General features: G+C 57.2%; 1 protein-coding gene across 2 annotated transcripts in view; it reads right to left on the bottom strand.

Annotated features, from left to right (window-relative positions):
* The window catches only part of LOC116956333 (transcriptional coactivator YAP1-A-like), a 160,993-nt gene that overhangs the window by 40,192 nt on the left and 101,956 nt on the right, over positions 1-18,845 (bottom strand). The window lies entirely within an intron of this gene.

Here is an 18,845-nt window from a genome sequence, read left to right as displayed (position 1 = left end):
ACTTGCTTTGTATCATCAAACCCGACGTATTTATTAACATTATAAACATAAAACAAAAATTACGATTGAGAACCAGAGAAGTGCGTCGCTGCGTGGAAACTCGGTGCGGCGGGAGGGGTGGGTGGGTGATTGACTCATTGACTCAGCCCATCATCTCTCCGGGGGGTGGGGGCGGGTCGCTAAAACGAGTACCAACTTCGTGGCGGTGGTGGTGGTGGGATATCGAAAGGGTGTGGAATTTCCACGGCTGCTGCAAACAGCTGATGAGCCACGCTCCCTCCCTCCCTGCCCCATTGCTCATTTCAGTTGAAATCCGCCGCTCATCTTGCAGCATGAGCAGCATGAGCAGCATGAGCAGCAGCAGCAGCAGCAGCGCTCTGCCCTTTATGACGATGGAAGAAAGGAAAAATGGTGGAGAAAGGAGGGTAGGCGGGGGGGGTATGCAGGGAGGATGTAAAATATATGGGGGGGGGGGCAGTGGGTCGGGGGGGGCAGGCGGTGGAGAAGAGGAGTGAAGCTATGGGGTGAAAAAAATCAAGTGAATGGGTGGTTGGGTGTGTGGGTGAGTGCGTGGGTGGGTGAGCGCGTGGGTGGGTGAGTGCGTGGGTGGGTGGGTGAGTGAGTGCATGAGTCGGTGGGTGACTGCGTGGGTGGGTGGGTGGGTGAGTGCGTGGGTGGTTGGCTGCGTGGGTGAGCGTATGCGTGGGGGGCGGGGGGTTTGGTGGACGAGTGGGTGGGTGGGTGAAAGGGTAATTGGGTGGGTGAGTGGGTGGGGGGCAGCTGGGCGCGTTTAATGTTGCCTCTTTTTTTTCCACTTCCGTGACCTTTGGCCCAGTTGAGTTTTGAGGTGCGTCACATGACACGGGGCCAGCGGGTCACGTGGTCTCCTGGATCCGATACTCGCAGAAACTACGACTGCGGCAACAACAACCGCACTAAAAAAAAAACAGCTGGTGGCCAAGATCACCTTACGAGTGAATGCGGCGGTCCGGGCGCAAGCGGGATTAGGGGGCCGGCGAGGGGGGCCGGCGAGGATGCGGGCAGGCCGGCCCCTGGTGCTTAATCGCCTGGGTCGATTAAGCACCTTCGCCAGCGCCGGCCGCACCGCCATCGTCGCCCACCAAACTTCTTTCTCGCCGTACGTAGCCGATCGTGCCAAATCGGCAGCACCTTCTTTTATGAGCAGCGAGCTGGCTGCCGCGCGTCCAAGGCCACGGCTGCCGAACGCGCGACGCTGCTTCTAAGCGCCGAGTAGAACAACGAGAGCACCCGGAGAAAGAGAGGGGGAAAAAAACCACGCGACCACGGGGAGAGGGAGAATCGAGAGAAGGAGAGACACGCGCGCAGACTCCAAATACACAGGTGTCACGGTCGGGATCAAACCCCCAGACCTCCCGTATGCCAGGCGAGCTAGTCAACATCCACGCTACCCAGGTACGTCCAATACAGCTTGCAGCAGCAGCAGCAGCAACAGCGGGACGGGATCCGTCCTTCTCGACGCCACAACGTGGTGACACAGGACCCGCAGCGTTCTTGTACCACGCACCTGGTCACGGAAGTTGGAACAGCGGCTCGAGGGAACGTGCGTGCCTGCGTGCGTGCGCGCGCGCACCAATCCAATGCCTGCCATTCGCCATTAAGTGGCACGGTGGCGTCACCACGGCGCCCGTGCCAGGCGCACGTGCACTTAGAGGCTACCACGTGGAGTGGTCAGGGGCTCGCTGACTGACAGGGCGAGGTCTCGGGACAGACCCAGCAGGTGCCGTGGGTTGGCCGACTGAGATGATCGGTAGATGCACCACCAGCTGTACCCCCCTACTATGCCAACTGTACCGCTAACCACCACCACTGCCACCACCACCGCACGCGCACACAAATTACAGGGACCCCCCCCGGTCTGCCCCAACTCCCCCCCCCACCACCACCACCCCCCCAAGGTCCAGACGTCGTGGAAATTAATTAAGTGGAGAGTGACGATGACAGCGAATGTGGTGTCGGGGAAGTGAGAGGCACGGGGGGGCCGCTTCTAAACTTAGCCTGGGCACAGCCAGGCTGGCAGAGCAGCCTCAACGTGGGGTCATCCATGTGGATCAACATCATCGCCATCATCATCACCACCACCGCCACCACCAGCATCGCCACCAGCATCGCCATCGCCACCGCCATCATCACCACCATCGCCACAACCGTCATCATCATTATCATCACCACCACCGCCATTATCATCACCACCACCGCCACCACCATCACCATCATCACCATAATCATTACCACCACTGCCACCACCACCATCATCATCATGATCACCACCATCACCATCATTATCATGACTGCCACCACCGCCATCATCACCACGAAACTCTTTTTAAACAGATGTCCGGTCAGGGGCAATGTCAGAAAAGTGATTTAGCACAAACGAACGTCGACGAACGTCACAAGCGGTGAAAAACGGACACGTGCAAAATGGCTCCGTTGGCATTGGGCAGAGCAACGTCGACCGGCTCCACGGCGGAGAGCAGTGGAGCGGGCGTCTAACCGGCGCAGACGCTCGCCCGCTCACCCGCTCACCCGCCCACCCGCTCACCCGCCTACCCGCCTGCTCACCCGCCCGCTCACCCGCTCGCTCACTCGCCCGCCCGCCCGCCCACCCGCTTGCCCGCTCACCCGCTCGCCCGCTCACTCGCCCGCCCGCCCGCTCACCCGCTCACCCGCTCGCCCGCCCGCCCACCCGCTCACCCGCTCGCCCGCCCGCCCACCCGCTCACTCAGTCGCCCACCCGCACGTGAAGGGTTCTGCTGGCACCTCTGAGGTGCCTCGGTGGCACAACTTTAACACAACAACAACAACGACGGCATTGAAGTGCACAGATGTGCAATCGTGATCTCTCTCACACCCCCTCCCAACCCCCCCCCGGCAACAGCGACGATCGGTGGAGATGGGTGTGACGAGGGGTGTGACGAGGGGGGTGACGAGGGGGGTGACGAGGGGGGTGACGAGAGGGGTGACGAGGGGGGTGACGAGGGGTAGCGGCTGGCGTGGTCACGTACGAAGACCCGCCACCGCACCGGTCACTCGCACCTCCGATGAACACGATTGGCTGCGGGTGGCTGCGTGCGGTGCGAAAGAAGTTCCAATGTGTACACGTCCAGTGCATGCGTAAATACACTCGGGGGTTGGGTGGGTGGGTATCCCTTCACCATCACCACACCGCTAGCACCAAAGACAAAGATCCCCCGTGTAGCCTTAAACAGATTGTCGGGGCAAGTGCTCTTGGCCAGTAGTAGCAGCGGCAGCACCTACGAAGGCCGGCACGGCACACGCACCGCACCAGCTGCTCATTTGAGGCCGAGTCGATCTAGGGGAGGCGCATGATCGCGTCGGATAATCGTCGCCGGCGTTGACAGTGAGCGGGAATCGAACTCGCGTACAGCGCACACACACACACGCGCTCACACACACACACACACGCGCTCACACTCACACGCACACACGCACACGTGCTCACACGCGCTCACACACGTGCACACATGCTCACACGCACACCCACGTGCACACATGCTCACACGCTCACACACGTGCACACATGCTCACACGCACACATATGCTCACACGCTCACACACACACACGCTCGCACGCACGCGCACACATGCTCACACGCACACACACATGCTCACACACACGTGCACATATGCTCACACGCTCACACACGCACGCTCACACATGCTCACACGCACGCACATGCTCACACACACACTCACACGCACACATGCTCACACACACAAACAAGCTCACTCTCGCACACACGCACGAGGTGTTGCGCCGTTGAAGCCGCGTGTGTGTGCGTGTGTGGGGAGCGGTCGTGTAGTGGTTAGCGCTACGAACCCGGCGACCTGGGTTCAATTCCCGCTCACGGCCAACAACACCAGTGACGATTATCTGAGCCGGTCCCCGGGCCCCCTCTAGGTCGGCTCAGCCTCAAATGAGTACCTGGTGTGGTGCGTAGCAAACATCGCCTACTGGGGAGACAAAGGCGGCCGGGCGTGGTGCTGGCCACCAACCCCCTCGTGTGCCGTGCCGGCCTTCACAGGTGCTGCTCGCTAACAGCACTTGCCCCTACAGTCTGTTACAGGCTACACGGGGGATCTTTGGGGGAGGGCGGGGGGGGGGGTTTGTCTTCGTGGGGAGCGGTGGTGCAGCGGTGAGCGCCGCGCCACGGATTCCCGCTCGCGGCCACCAACACCGGCGGACGATGATTTGGACCGATCCTGGGGCCTCGTCAACGCCCCCCCCCCCCACACAAAAACAGCCTTGCCGAAAGCTACACGGGGGAGCTTTGTCTGTGCGCGAGTGCATCTGGCACACATTTGGTGGCTGGGAGGAGGGGGGGAGTAGGGGGGGAGGGCGGTAGGGAGTTGGTGGACGTGGCGGCAGTGGGGGAGGGGGGCACGGAGGGGGGGTGGCAGAGGGAGAAGAGGAGGTGAGAGGGAGGAACGGCCGTGTCGATCCTCACCACATCCTCACCAACACCATCACCACATCATCCTCACCACATCCTCACCACATCCTCACCACACCCTCGCCAACACCTCTCCAGAGGTGACGCAGCGGGCACACTCGCCACAGTCGCCCGCACCTCCGATTAACACGGTTGGCCACGTACGGTGCAAAAGAAGTTCCAACGTGCGCACACACACCATCACCACTACCACCACCGCTAGCACCAAAGACAAAGATCCCCCGTGTAGCCTTTAACAGACTGTCGGGGCAAGTGCTGTCAGCGAGCAGCGCCTATGAAGGCCGGCACGGCACACGAGGGGGTGGCGGTGGCCAGCACCACGCCCGGCCGCCTTTGTCTCCCCAGCGGCGATGTTCACTACACACCGCACCAGGTACTCATTTGAGGCCGAGTCGACCTAGGGGGAAGCCCAGGGCCGGTTCAAATAATCGTCACCGGTGTTGGCCGTGAGCGGGAATCGAACTCTGGTGGCCAGGTTCGTAGCGCAGCTCAGCGCTAACTGCTGCACCACCGACCCACCCAGCCCCACTCACCGACCCACCCAGCCCCACTCACCGACCCACCCAGCCCCACTCACCGACCCACCCAGCCCCACTCACTCATTGCTTTATTGCCGGTGTTAACGACCATTAGCGGGAATCGAACCAACACCACGCCCCGACCGACCGCCTTTGTCTCCCCAGTGGCGATGTATCTACACACCGCACCAGGCACTCATTTGAGGCCCAGGACCGGTTAAAATAATCGTCACTGGTGGTGTTGGCTTTGAGTGGGAATCGAACTCGGGTCGCCGGGTTCGTTGCGCAGCGTAGCGCTAACCGCTGCACCACCGCTCCCCCCCCCCCCCCCCAACGTGTTCGCTTACCGACCATTCCCCTGTTCACGACGGGCTGTTGCAGGGACGGTAAATATTAATCAATGCATCGCTTAACTGCGTTTCATTTTTATATTACGTGTTCATAACGGTGTTCGTATCTTCACGTATTAATATCCATTGCTTAAACATTACAAAGCACGTTTTTTGGGGGTTAAAAAAAATGGGGTAACTTTCGATGCCATCGGAACGAATTAAGCCTTCGGTGACGCGTATTTTTACTATCCTCGCTGAACGGCCAAATCACTCAACGATCGGTCTCGTCGAGCCAATTGCCGTCGTTAGGAGGAGGGGGGCTTAGATCGTTGTGCGGCCGAAGCCAGGATTCGAACCCAGGTCTCTCCGCAGTGCCAGCTCAGCGGCTCTCGACTTCCCCCAACCCTGGCCACCTTCTTCACCTCACCGGGGCACACTTTCCTAAACCTCCCCCCCCCCCGCCCCTCTCCCATTCCAACGACGCGCGCGCAACTTCGCCCGTTTCCGCTCCTTCCGTCTCCGTACGTCATCGGGAAAACGGAAGCGGAGGCATTGCTTTTGAACAAAAATAAAACGAACAAAAGACCTCCGCCGGTACGCCCGAATGCCTCGCCCGCAAGGCCCACCGCGGCACGCTTTTGCCGCCGCCGGCTTTCGTAGGGCGGTCGTGTGGCTGCGGTTCTCCGCGGGGCGCGAGCGACGACGCCTTCGTAGGAGCGACGGCGGGGCCGAGTAAAATTTAAGCCGAGCCGCCAGCTCACGCGCTCGCCGATGCCGGCGATGCGGACGTGGACGCACGATAGCCCGTCCGACCGACCGACCGACCGCGCCCTGCGGGGAAAAAAAAAAACTTTTACAGAACTTCTCGGAACAGGGAAAGGGTTAAGTAACAAAAACTTAAACGCGACGGGAATCTTCAAAGCCCTGCGCTGAAATGCGTGTGCCACGTGCGTGCACCATCACTCCGTGCCCAGTGTACCTTTAAAGAACAGGTGGTTCTAGTTGGCATGGGTATTTATTTATGTATCCATCCAATCCCCTCCCTCCTCCTCCTCCACTCGCTCTCAACGTAACGGGTCTGGCGGCTCCGACACACAGCGTGGGATCAAAGTCTCCGCCACAACCACCACCACCATTTCATTTTTTTAAATTTATTTCGCCGCCCCCAATGAGTCGGTATCGCGTTAAGGATTCGGCGGCAGGGGTGGTCTGCATTTTGTTGTTGTTGCAACAACAACAGCAGGAGCGAGAGAGCGAGGAGACGTTTCAACATATTTACTCACTTTCGCGTGCACATTTTTTTTCCACGGGGGGTTTTGTTTTCCTTTCCACGGAGATCAATCGCACACGCACGCAGGCCAACAACAAACTCCTCTGCCAAGGGTTTTCTTTCTGCATTTTTAGATTTTTTTACGGGAGCACTTCGGCGGGGATGATTTGCGGACACTTACGGATTTTACGCAGAGGCTGCGCGTTATCTTTTCGCCGCCGCAGGCTAAGGAAGGCATCGGATAAATCCGAGCGGAGGCGGTGGGAACGAAACAGGAGGATTTCTCCACGAATCTGGCTGTCCCGCCTGATAATGCCGTTGTAATTACTGGCGAAATGTCGCCAACGTTTTAGATTTTCTCTCCAGCACACCACCGGTGGTGCCGTAATAGTACACTGCACTATACACTACACTATATACCGTACACTAGTGCTGTACTAGTAACGAATAACGCCTGCTGCTGTACATTTGGAGTTTGCGCGTCTCTCTCTCTCTCCCCGTGGTCGCGTGGATTTTTCTCTGGGTCCTCCGGTTTTTCCCCTCCACATTTAAAATCAACGTCTCGCGTTTAGAGCATTTTGGCTGCTGCTATTCATGTCCACTCGATGATGATGATGCTGATGATGATGATGATAAAAGCCCGCTTTGTCGTCCTATCATTTGCGGTAGCCAGGCCGTTTCTGAAAAAGAAGCTACGCAAGCTCGGTGGGGAAACAAACCAAAAAATAGTTTAGTTTAGTTTTTAATAGCCGCTTGTCTACCGCTCGGAAAGAAAATCTCCCGTCACCGCAAGACATCGAGCGTCGGTCGCGTTTCACCGGCCGCGGTGAAATCCTGCCCTGGTGTTTATGGGCGGTTTTTTTTTGTTTCTTTGATTTTTTTTTTCTTCTGCTGTTGCTTTTTCGCTTACGTCGGCCAGCACGCTGAAACGCGCTGCGATCCAGGAGGTCAACCGGTATCGGTTCGAGTTGGGGGGGGGGGCGGAGGTGGGGAATGAAGGGGGATCAACGCTTCTTAAATCCCCCCCCCCCCAACCCCTGGCAAGTGTGGAAGAGTAGGCGAAAATCACATCATCTCAGAGTGGCTTTTCGAGAGCCCCCAAGTTGACAGGCCCCTCCTGCCAGCAGTGGCAGCAGGAGAAAGTAAACTGCACGGCGAGGCTTCCATAACCTTGCGACCACCTTCTTGCCCAGAATTCCGCAGTCTCTCTCGGCACGCCGGCGTACAGTACACCGGGTCGGTCACCCGTCCTCCGAGCGTGTCAATGTTTAACCGACCCCACTCTCACCACGGGCACTCTCCATCGATGTTTTTCATAAATCCATGTCCTTCAGCCAGGAGCGAGCGAACTGGAAAGCTGAAATACTTCACATCCCGTCATGTCGCCCACGGTTTTGGGAAGCAGCTGGGGAGGAGCTATGATGCACTTTTAGCATCGTTGAGATTGAAAACTAATTTCTTTAAAACTGATTTTTGTGTTCAGTTTCTTGTCCCCACCTCCCCGCGTCTCCGATTAGCACGATTGGCTGGTACGTACGGTGCGACAGAAGTTCCACATACGTACACTCAGCCACCCATCCACACACACGTATAGCCTGCACAGACTGTTGGAGCAAGTGCTGTTAGCTAGCACCTATGAAGGCCGGCACAGCACACGAGGGGGTGGATGGCCAACACCACGCCCGGCCGCCTTTGTCTCCCCAGTGGCGATGTTTACACATCGCACCAGGTACTAATATTAGTCTGAGCCGACCTAGGCGAGACCCAGGAACGGTTCAGATAATCGTCACCGGTGTTGGCCGTGAGCGGGAATTGAACTCTGGTCGCCAGGTTCGTAGCGTAGCGCTAACCGCTACACCACCGCTCCCTATACACACTCACCCACCCAATCCACCCACCCACCCACTCACCCAGCCACCCACAATAAAAAATAGTAAAATAAAAGAAAAATGTTTAATTAAAAAGTTAAAATAAATTGTAAATAATAAAAGCAAAAACCCACGACGTTTCGATCGCAACACAAGCGGTCTTCATCATTTTGAATTTAATGAATAGAGGACATTTACATCTCCGATCACCTGGCCAGGTAGCTCAGGTGTAAGGTGGGAGGGCAAGCGGCTCGCAATTCCTGGAAGTTGCGAGCTCGCAATTCCTGGAAGTTGCGAGCTCGCAATTCCTGGAAGTTGCGAGCTCGCAATTCCTGGAAGTTGCGAGTTCGCAAACCTGGAAGTTGCGAGTTTGCAATCCTGGAAGTTGCGAGCTCGCAAACCTGGAAGTTGCGAGCTCGCAAACCTGGAAGTTGCGAGCTTGCAATCCTGGAAGTTACGAGTTCGCAATTCCTGGAAGTTGCGAGTTCGCAATTCCTGGAGGTTGCGAGTTTGCAATTCCTGGAAGTTCCGAGTTTGCAATTCCTGGAAGTTGCGAGTTTGCAATTCCTGGAAGTTGCGAGCTCGCAAACCTGGAAGTTACGAGTTCACAAACCTGGAAGTTGCGAGTTTGCAATTCCTGGAAGTTGCGAGTTTGCAATTCCTGGAAGTTGCGAGCTCGCAATTCCTGGAAGTTGCGAGTTCGCAAACCTAGTTGTTTTCCCGGTTCACCCGGCTGATCATCCCCTTCCGCGGTCTATAAAATAAGAACCACCGCTGTGGGCAAGTGAACAGTTGATTGCTCTACGGCAGTGGGGTTCTTCTTTTTCTTACCCTGGGGGTGCACGCCACCCCCTGGGGGTGCGGGATGCACCTCTGGGGGGCGCGAGGCATGGGCCAGATGTTTTTGGTTTAGAAGGTAAATCATCGAAAACGCAAATTAAGCACGGGGCACTTAAGTACGACTACTTTACTCATTGCTTTTTTCGGTAAAGTCACGAATGCAGAAATACAATAAAATTATATTAAAGCAAAAAACAATCACGACGTTTCGATCACAACGCAAGCGATCTTCATCAGGTGTCAAGAACAAATCACGGAGGTAAATACAACAAAAAGATGAGAGACGAGAATTCAACAAACCTGAAAAAACATTATGTGAAGCACATCCAGTCAGGCCAACAACACAGTTAGACACGAAAGCTTTTATACTTTATTACGACTACTTTGTTTAATCAAACCCTTCGTATTTATTAACATTACACTTCGTTTGCTGACGACAGATAATTAAAGGGGTGCGAGGCTGCAGTAGAGATTAAGAACCACACTGGCCCACCTCCCCCCACCATAGGAATGTGGAATTACCACCGCTGGCTCAGGCGTCTGTGAACAGGAGATGATCGCCAATAGCTCATTCGTGTAGGAAACCACTCTGGCTTGTTACTGATTAATTTTAATCCAGCTTCACCCCCTCCCCCCCACCACCGCCCGATCTGGGATTTGACCTCATGACCTCTCGATTTGGGAAGTCCTGAGCGCGACCGCCACGTCGCCCCCGCTAGCCAAGACCGGACGCGGCTCTGTGAGCCGATAAAAGGTGGGGGACACGATCACTAAAACTCAACGATTTTATTTGTTTTACCAGTTAAGGCCCACCGAGCTCAAGGCGCACTGAAGCTATTCTAAGCTGTATTCTTTGGTTCTTTCGGGTAAAGTCACGTAGATAAAAAAAAAATTAATAAAAATGTTCTCCGCCCGATGAAGACCGATCGAAACGTCGTGGGTTTTTTTTGCGTTCATTTTTTTATTTAACATTTTTTTTCCCATTTTATTTATATTCAAATTGTATTTTTTTATTTTCTATCCACGTGCCTTTTTTTTCTATCTACCGAAAGAACCAAAGAACATGAATTCCTGCAGTCACGGAAGTTTTAAGTCAACATCTATTGCAGCTGTTTTACAGGAAACGACTTGGGCCCGTCGCAAACGATGGCTCAACGACGACGAAGGAGGAGGAGGCTTGGGGGAAAGAGGCTTATCGTCGCGTGAAACATTTATAGCAAGCGGTCGAACGCTCTCCCGACTACTCTGGGGATACATGAGAGGGAGCGGGCGAGAGTTCGGCGAGGCGAAGGCAGTCCCGTTACGCGGGGAGCGCAACAACTCGGCCATTGATGGCAGATGGAAGCGGACGACGTGGGCAACGGGGAAGACAAAGCGGATGCTGTGCGATGAGAGTTGGACTGTGCACAACTCCTTCAACTGTCTTTAACCCCACCACCCACGCATGCACACACACACACGTCCTCCCACACGTCCTCCCACACACACACACGTCCTCCCACACACACACACGTCCTCCCACACACACACACACGTTCTCCCAAGAACAAAAAAATAAAGATCCCCCCGTCTAGCCTTCATCAGACTGTTGGGGCAAGTGCGGTTTGCGAGCAGCACCTGAGAAGGCCCGGCACGGCACACGAGGGGGGTGGGGGTGACCACCGCCACGCCCCGGCCGCCTTTGTCTCCCCCAGCTGCGATGTGCTTAAAAACATCGCACCCAGGGTACTTATTTGAGGCCGAGTCGACCTAGGCGAGGCCCAGGATCGGTTCAGACAATCGTCACGGGCAATGTCGGGGTGGCCGCGCACGGCGAAAAAACATAAAACCCGGACCGCGCGGATCGTAGCGCAGTGCCTTGACCGCTACACGACCTGCTGACCACGCACATGCTCACACGCACACGTTACATAATGCTACGCATACAAAGGCTAAGACCTCACCCTCCCCCCCCCTCTGTATAGCCTTTAATAGACTGTTGGGGCAAATGCTGTTAGAGAGCACCTGTAAAAGCCGGAACGGTACACGAGGGGGTGGGTGGCCAGCACCACGCCCGACCGCCTTTGTCTCCCCAGTGGAGATGTTTACTACACACCGCACCAGGTACTCATTTGAGGCTGAGTCGACCTAGGGGAGGCCCGGGACCGGTTCAGATAATCGTCACCGGTGTTGGCCGTGAGCGGGAATCGAACTCGTCTGGCCAGGTTCGTAGCGCAGCTTAGCGGTGACAGCTACACTACCACTCCCACAGTGCCGGCCTTCATAAGTGCTACTCGCTAACAGCACTTGCCCCAACAGTCTGCTACAGGCTATACGGGGGATCTTTGTCTGTGTCTACACACACACACAATTACGCACATTCATAGACGCTCAAATATGGACTCGTTCACAAACACACAATGGCAAAGGTAAAGATAGAGTAGCCCTTCAACGTCCAGTGTTGGGGGCAAGTGCGGTTCCACCCGATTCAAGAGCCGAATGGCTCACAGGGCTATATCAAATACATGAAACTCAATCCTGAAATTAAGGCCGCCCGCCATGATATAGACAAAGATCACCCGTATAGCCTCAGCAGACATTTGGGGCAAGTGCTGTTAGCGAGCACCTATGGAGGCCGGCATAGCAAACGACACGCACACAAATTACATAACCACAAACACATGCACGCACAATCTTACGCACACACACACACTATTTGGTGTTTGAACATCTTAACACCTGTTGTAGTATTGCCAGAGAGGGTAAACACCTATTATAATTTTTCATACTTCGATAATGGCAAAAAAAGGTCCCGTGATACACACACACACATTTTAGACACGTTCCAAAAATCACCCTCAATACACAGAAGGCCACCAGATAATTTCGCTGGAAATGATCAAGTTCGTTTTTTTTGTTACTACATCTAACGCGCCTCGTTTGTGGAATGAAGCCGACGGTGGCACGTGCCGGCGAGGCCGGGGACGTGCCGGCGAGGCCGGGGACGTGCCGGCGAGGCCGGGGACGTGCCGGCGAGGCCGGGGACGTGCCGGCGAGACTGCGTCGCCGCCACCATCGGTTTTGCCCGAGCCACGGCGTCTCTCTTCGTCGTAAAAGCGACCACCCCCCACCCCCCACCCCCTCAACGTCAGGACCCGTTCAGATATCATTCGCCAGATATCATGCGTGTCGCCGCCGGATTCATCGCACAGGGCGCCAAACCCGCCGGCTTCTTCTGGTTGCCCAACGCGTGTGTTGTCAGGTCGCTTCTTGCCACAAATCAACCGCAATGCCTCGCCGAGCTCGTCGAGGAACACAACAAGCCTTCGTCGCGCGTACTCCGATCATCATCATCCTTGCAGCAGCAGCAGCGGCGACGGCGGCTTTCGGCTAACCTTTCGGCTAACCTTTCGGCTAACCTTTCGGCTAACCTTTCGGCTAACCTTCGAACAAAGACGGTGGCGGTCACCGCATCGCGCGGCGCTTTCAGACGCGCTTCTGCGGCCGTCTGGAACGCTCTCTTCACTTCCGATGTTGGGAAGCCGCTGGGAGCTGTGCACTTTTAAATAATCGTCGTCGAGAATTATTGACAAACTCGTTTCTTTAGAAACTTATTTTGTGTTTTAGTGGTTGTTGTTCTTCCACCCACCCCCCCTCTCGCACCTCCGATCAGCACGCTTGGCTACATACGGTGCCAAAGAAGTTCAACGTACAAACATTACAAATGTGTGCAAATATGGCCCCCCTTCTCTCCCCGCCCCCCCCCCCTCCACCAGGGTTAACTGTGAAACTTGCCACAACGCGGCGGTATAGCGCTCAAATTTAATCGAGCGCAGAGATACGACGATGGAGCTTGAGAGACGACCCGACCTGGGATTCAAACCCACAACCTCCTACAAGCGCTCAGGCCGTGCCAATCGCAAAGTTCTCTGCCACCAAATGCGTGCCAGCTGCACTCGCACAAAGACAAACATCCCCCCTCCCCCGATAGCCTTTAACAAACAGCTTGGGGCAAGTGCTGTTAGCTTGCACCCATGAAGGCCGGCACGGCACGGCACACGAGGGGGTGACGTGGGCATCACCACGCCCGGCCGCCTTTGTCTCCCCAGTGCCCCTGTGAGGCTGCGTACACCTTTAAGCCCTTGAGCCCACCAGGAGAGAAGCCGACTCGCCACTGTTACTGGTCACAAGAGGGACTCGAACTCGGGTCACTAGGGATCGAACTGGGGGGCAGCGCGGTGGCAAGATGTTAACTACCTCGCCTGGTGTGCAGGATGTCGTGGGTTTGATCCTGACGCCTGCTGTATATCTGGAGTTTGCGCGTCTCTCGCTCTCGCCGTGGTCGCGTGGATTTTTCTCCCGGGTCCTCCGGTTTTTCCCTCCAGATTTAGAATGGGCATCACGCGTTTATAGAGTCTTTGGCTGCTGCTCTACATTTCCCACGCGATGCTGATAGGCCCACTTCATCGCGGGGCTAGGTCGCTTTCTGAAAAAAGAGCGATGTGGAAGCTCAATGGGGCCCTTACCTGGTAAATGAAATAAAACGTTTATAGTTTTTTTTGTTTTGTTCTTACCGGGTCAGTTAGTGTGCGGTGCGCTAGCTGCCGTGCCACCGGCGCTCCAGAACACCACGAGAAGCACAATACAAACCCTGCTTAAGTGGGGCCCCTATCAGCTGTTTCGGGTGGGGGGGGGCGGGGAACATTGTAAACCCAAAATGGAGAACCATTTGTAAGGTTAGTGTCAAATCATCCAGGACGTGGGCAAGTCAAGCTTTGTTTATTGTCAACAAAGGCCCGCGTGCCCCTTTGATGGCCCTCCGTGGGACTGCCCCCCCCCACCACCCAGACGAGCCACCCAGAAAAATCCCCTCGGCTGTCCCCCCCCCCCCCCACAACTCTGAAGCCACCCAACCACCCAGAGCAGCAAGCTCCGACTACCCCCACTCACCACCATCAAAGACAAAGATGCCCCATGTAGCCTTGACAGGCTGTTGGGGCAGGTGCTGTTAGCGAGCAGCAGAGCCTGTGAAGGCCGGCGCTGTGGCACACGAGCGGGTGGGTGGGGACGGCACCACGCCCGGCCGCCTTTGTCTCCCTCAGTGGCGATGTTTGCTACGCGCTGCACCCAGGCGCTTATTTGAGGCCGAGTCGGACCGGATAAATTGTCACCGGTGTTGGGGTTTTGTAGCGTGGCACGTTAACCGCTGCACCACCGCTCACCACCACCACCATCAACAACAACAAACAACAACAACACTGTCCCGTAGCTCTCCAATGACGCGTCTTCGGGATGTGCCGTGCGTTGTTTCGACAAGGCGTCCGACGTTTCCGCCCCAGGCGCTGGGCCCAGCGCCTGGGGCGAAACGTCGGACGTCGGGCCGCATAACAACGCGGTGGCTAGGAGATGTTGACTACCTCGCCTGGTCTACAGGAGTTCGTGGGTTCGATCCCGACCCTGACGCCTGCTGCTGTATATTTATAGTTTGCATGTCTCTCTCTCTCGCTCTCCCCGTGGTCGCGTGGATTTCTCTCTGGGTTTCCCCCTCCACACTTTAGAGTGTTTGCCGATAAGCCGCCACTTCGTTCAGCTATCACTTGTGATCGCCAGGGCCGCTTCTGAGAAATCTAAGAGCTGCGTGTGTGTGTAGATATATTTTGCTCCGGTGGATAGGGGGGGGGGGGAAGCTTACACCCTGGTGTACAATATAAAACTAAAAAGGCTTATTTTTTAAAGTTTCGTTTCAACGCGCGGCACGACACGAACACGGCCCTCCGCGTCACCGGGGGAGGCAGCGGCAAGGAAGCGCTGCCGAAAGAAAATAAAGATTACAGCAGCAGCAACAGCAGCGTCCTCAACTCCACCCCGAAGTCAGAGAGCGTCTCTGGGTTGAAGCCCCCCCACCACTCCCCCCACCACTCCTCCCACCACTCCCCCACCATCACCACCTCCCCACCACTCCCCCACCAAAGCTTTCATCCGCAGACGCTCTGCTGGTGATTCAGCAGTTCTTTATTTACGTGCGGTAACTTCCATAGCACCCCCCCCTCCTCCTCTGCCGCCCGCTTCTCCTCCTTGCACCCTCCCCCATTGCCACCAGGGATTTGTCTAACCCTAGCCCCCCCCCTCCTACTCGCCCCCCTCCTCATCCTCCCCCCCTCCTCATCCCCCCCTCCTCATCCTCCCCCCCTCCTCATCCCCCCCTCCTCATCCTCCCCCCCTCCTCATCCCCCCCTCCTCATCCTCCCCCCCTCCTCATCCCCCCCTCCTCATCCTCCCCCCCTCCTCATCCCCCCCTCCTCATCCTCCTCCCTCCCCCTCCTCATCCTCCCCCCCCCCGCCTCATCCTCCTCCCCCCCCTCCTCATCCCCCCCTCCTCCCTCATCCTCCTCCCCTCCTCATCCTTCTCCCCCCCCTCCTCATCCTCCTCCCCCCCCCCTCCTCATCCTCCTCCCTCCTCATCCTCCCTCCCCCCCCCCTCCTCATCCTCCCCCCCTCCTCATCCTCCTCCCCCCCCCTCCTCATCCCCCCCCCTCATCCTACTCCCCCCCTCCTCATCCTCCTCCTCCTCCCCCCCCCTCCTCATCCTCCTCATCCTCCCCCCCCCTCATCCTACTCCCCCCCCTCCTCATCCTCCTCCCCCCCCTCCTCATCCTCCTCCCCCCCCCTCCTCATCCTCTCCTCCTCCTCCCACCCCTCCTCCTCATCCTCCCCCCCTCCTCCCCCCCCCTCCTCCTCATCCTCCTCCCGCCCCTCCTCCTCATCCTCCTCCCCCCTCCTCCTCCCCCCCCTCCTCCTCCCCCCCCTCCTCCTCATCCTCCTCCCCCCCTCCTCCTCATCCTACTCCCCCCCTCCTCCTCATCCTCCTCCCCCCCCTCCTCATCCTCCTCCCCCCCTCCTCCTCATCCTCCCTCCCCCCCTCCTCATCCTCCTCCCCCCCCCCTCCTCCTCATCCTCCTCCCCCCCCCTCCTCCTCATCCTCACCCCCCTCCTCCTCATTCTCCCCCCCTCCTCCCCCCCCTCCTCCTCATCCTCCTCCCCCCCTCCTCCTCATCCTCCTCCCCCCCTCCTCCTCAACCTCCTCCCCCCCTCCTCCTCATCCTCCTCCCCCCCTCCTCCTCATCCTCCTCCCCCCCTCCTCCTCATCCTCCTCCCCCCCTCCTCCTCATCCTCCTCCCCCCCTCCTCCTCATCCTCCTCCCCCCCTCCTCCTCATCCTCCTCCCCCCCTCCTCCTCATCCTCCTCCCCCCTCCTCCTCATCCTCCTCCCCCCCTCCTCCTCATCCTCCTCCCCCCCTCCTCCTCATCCTCCTCCCCCCCTCCTCCTCATCCTCCTCCCCCCCTCCTCCTCATCCTCCTCCCCCCCTCCTCCTCATCCTCCTCCCCCCCTCCTCCTCATCCTCCTCCCCCCCTCCTCCTCATCCTCCTCCCCCCCCTCCTCCTCATCCTCCTCCCCCCCCCTCCTCCTCATCCTCCTCCCCCCCTCCTCCTCATTCTCCCCCCCTCCTCCTCCTCATCCTCCTCCCCCCCCTCCTCCTCATCCTCCTCCCCCCCCCTCCTCCTCATCCTCCTCCCCCCCTCCTCCTCATTCTCCCCCCCTCCTCCTCCTCATTGTCCTCCCCCCCTCCGCCTCCTCATTGTCCTCCCCCCCCTCCTCCTCCCCCCCTCCTCCTCCTCATTGTCCTCCTCCTCCTCATTGTCCTCCCCCCCTCCTCCTCCTCATTCTCCCCCCTCCTCCTCCTCATTGTCCTCCCCCCCTCCGCCTCCTCATTGTCCTCCCCCCCCTCCTCCTCCCCCCCCTCCTCCTCCTCATTGTCCTCCCCCCCCTCCTCCTCCTCATTGTCCTCCCCCCCCCCTCCTCCTCATTGTCCTCCCCCCCCTCCTCCTCCTCATTGTCCTCCCCCCCTCCTCCTCCTCATTCTCCTTGGATCAAATGGCCGCACGTCGATATCGTTGACGTGCACTCGCCCGTTCACCGGTTGGATTAAGGCGATCCCGCAGACTGATTGGACCGAGCAGGTTTCCCCGCGCGCACGAGCGCACTCACACATTACCGGCTGGTTTAACGATCAACACGCGTCCTCGGGTGAATGCATATCACGGGTGTGGGCAGCGTTAGTTAGTGTAGCGGTCAGCACGCTACGCTACGAACCCGGCCACACGATTTCTGGGGCGCCACGATGGCCAGATGTTGACTACCTCGCCTCGTATACAGGAGGTCGTGGGTTCGATCCCGACCCTGACGCCTGCTGCTGCTGTATATTTGGAGTTTGCGTGTCTCTCGCTCTCATCATCATCACGGTGGCTAGGAGACGTTAACTACCTCGCCTCGTATACAGGAGGTCGTGGGTTTGATCCTGACCCTGACGCCTGCTGCTGTATATTTGGAGTTTGCGTGTCTCTCTCCTTGGTCAAGTGGATTTTATTTTTTCTGAGTCCTCCGATTTTTCCCTCCACATTTAGAATCTATGTCACGCGTTCAGAGAGTATTTGGCTGCCACAAATGCCCACGTGATGATGCTGATGATGAGCCCAGTTCGTTGAGCTATCGATTGTGGCCAGGTCGCTTCTGAAAAAGAGCTATATTATAGCTCAGTGGGCTATGTAGCTCTTTGCCACGTATAGGCCGAGCAAGGAAACCTTTTCTTTCCTAGATCCTTGGCCCGGTTCCTTGGGACAGGCCACCCAGGAGAAACGGGAGGGCAGGGGATCACGGATGGGGGGCCCACCCCCTCCTCGACTTACGGTGCCCTGACTTAAAGTGTTTACAGCTCAAGAGTAAAGTGAAACTGTGGCATGCATGCATGCATGCGCGAAAAAGTGCAGAAGCAAACGGAGTTTGTGCCGTCACGTGTGAACGTGACGAGCCAACGTTGTTATCGCTACGCAACTTTGGCGGTGTTCAGGCCTCACAACCGGCCGATAGCTTCTCGCGCATGAGGCCCAATCCTATCTTGCCGTGTGGGGATCCAAATAAGTCAACAGCAGCAGCATGCACACGGCAGACCCATAGTGACAGAGGCAATGCCGCAGTCGTGTGACTGGAGTCCCACGGTAAACTGGACTGCCACGGTAAACTGGACTTCCACGGTAAACTGGACTTCCACGGTAAACTGGACTGCCACGGTAAACTGGACTTCCACGGTAAACTGGACTGCCACGGTAAACTGGACTTCCACGGTAAACTGGACTGCCACGGTAAACTGGACTTCCACGGTAAACTGGACTGCCACGGTAAACTGGACTTCCACGGTAAACTGGACTGCCACGGTAAACTGGACTTCCACGGTAAACTGGACTGCCACGGTAAACTGGACTTCCACGGTAAACTGGACTTCCACGGTAAACTGGACTTCCACGGTAAACTGGACTTTCACGGTAAACTGGACTCCCACGGTAAACTGGACTTCCACGGTAAACTGGACTTCCACGGTAAACTGGACTTCCACGGTAAACTGGACTTCCACGGTAAACTGGACTTCCACGGTAAACTGGACTCCCACGGTAAACTGGACTTCCACG

The sequence above is a fragment of the Petromyzon marinus genome, chromosome 64 (assembly GCF_048934315.1).
Source record: "Petromyzon marinus isolate PM22_M1 ecotype Great Lakes invasive population chromosome 64, UKy_Petmar_22M1.pri1.0, whole genome shotgun sequence".
NCBI classification, from domain to species: Eukaryota; Metazoa; Chordata; class Hyperoartia; order Petromyzontiformes; family Petromyzontidae; genus Petromyzon; species Petromyzon marinus.
The sequence above is the reverse complement of the archived record's forward strand: the minus strand, read 5'-3'. Positions and strand labels throughout refer to the sequence as shown.